Source organism: Etheostoma spectabile, chromosome 5, assembly GCF_008692095.1.
Source record: "Etheostoma spectabile isolate EspeVRDwgs_2016 chromosome 5, UIUC_Espe_1.0, whole genome shotgun sequence".
Lineage (NCBI taxonomy): Eukaryota > Metazoa > Chordata > Actinopteri > Perciformes > Percidae > Etheostoma > Etheostoma spectabile.
The window spans coordinates 24281957-24282299 of NC_045737.1; positions in this window are offsets into that span (position 1 = coordinate 24281957).

A 343-nucleotide genomic window follows, 5' to 3' on the forward strand; every position below is an offset into this window, starting at 1 on the left:
ACTTGAATTCATATCTTGCTACTCGGTTAGAATCTTATCAACCTGGAGCCCCATTCTCTGTTACAACAAATAAGCTAAATGGCTAGGCCCACTGGCAGACAACCATTTAAAATGTAGCCAATGACATATAAAGAACCTTTTTTCCATGTCCACTGTTCCACAGCGTGCTCTCTAGTGACATACGTCTGGTCCAGGGAGCTTTCTCATTCAAATGGCTACTTTTACTTTTATACTTTAGGTAAATTTCCAAGCCTCTACTTTGTTACTTTTCCTTGAGTAAAGAAGTTAAATCAGTACTCCTACTTTTACCAGAGTGTTTTTTAACACAATTATCTGTACTTCT